This window comes from Loa loa (assembly GCF_000183805.2).
Source record: "Loa loa unplaced genomic scaffold supercont3.151, whole genome shotgun sequence".
In the NCBI taxonomy this organism is placed as follows: Eukaryota; Metazoa; Nematoda; class Chromadorea; order Rhabditida; family Onchocercidae; genus Loa; species Loa loa.
Window position 1 is genome coordinate 147,672 of NW_018108331.1, and position 1,513 is coordinate 149,184.

A 1,513-nucleotide genomic window follows, 5' to 3' on the forward strand; every position below is an offset into this window, starting at 1 on the left:
ATTAGAATTACTATTCCTATAATTACTGTTATTTATTATTTACTATTATTACTTGATCACTCCTACTATATATGTTGTTTAATAAGAGCCAAATATGCATAGATAACATATAAAACATATATATATATATATATATATATATATATTAACTATTTTACTCCTATTAATTCGTTAATAAATAGGTCAAAATTTTTTCCAAATTGATCCTCACTTCTTCTGCTCCTCTTCCATTTCAATTTTCTCTATTTTTTTTTCAAAAAAAAAAAAGTGCTCCCAAAAATTTGAAATACTCGATGGGTACAATACTTCTGCAGTACACTTCGGACGTACCCATATATTGCGAACCCCATTTGTCCCATTTTCAGTACTTTTTTTTTCCTTCCTGTCCCTACTCTTCGTTCCCTTCTTTTGCCCTTGTCCTATGCATTTTCCCATAATAAAATAACTTTATTGACAGTTTTCCTCAAGCATATTTACCATTAATTAATCAATTAGTTAATCGATAAAACGAATAACTCTCTTTGTTCACTTTAATATTAGCTGAAGTACCATTCTCATTTAGTTTATTTGTAATTCCATTATTTTTTATATCATGTTTAATGAAATAACATTAATCATTTGAGTTTACTAATTACTTTCTATGATTCGATTCTTTACCGGAAAAATAAAAAACGGGAAAAATTGTACAATTCTTATTATCAAACAATATTTTCTCTCTCATTTAATAATTTATATTTTTTTTTCTCAAATTTTCTCAATTTTTTTTTTTAAAATTTGTCATTTCATTCTTCTCCTCTTCTTTTTTCATTATCCAGAAAAAAAAGAAGAGAAAATGAAATGGAAAATAATGGGAAACTTAGGGACACTATGAACAGTTGTTGCTTATTGAGTAAATTGATTAATTAATTAGACTATGCTAATGAAGGCAATTTTATGTTCCTTCACATTTTAATCTGCAATTTGTTGTAATAAAGTTTGATTTTTGTTTCCTTTTTTTGGAATTTAATAAATGAAATTTTTATGTTACATTTTCATTTGTTATTTTTTGATAATTTTTAATTTTTTAAATTTAAAAAATTTATATTTTTTCCTTTTTTTTTGGTAATATCATTTATTAAAAGATGAGAAATAATAAGTTGAAAAATTTTTGTATATACTTGGAAAATTTTCAAATGCTTCATTTTGTGGTTTTTTTTTTCCACGAAAACTTTTACTTTTCTATCATTGTAAATTTTTAAAAAAAAAAGAAAAAAAATCCAATATTATTGAAAAAATTTTTACACATATACATAGAAAATTTTCAAATTATCATATTTATTTTTCCATTATTATATTTGTTTTTCTTTTCTTCTTTTTTTCCCCTCCCACTTTCTTTAAATTTCATTTAATTTCATCATTCCTTAATGTTTTTTTTTTTAATTTTTGATACAAGAAAACTATTAAATGTTATTATACCGGAATGATAAAAGCTTAAAAGTCCGGAATGTAAAACAGTCTATTAATGAACTGCCAA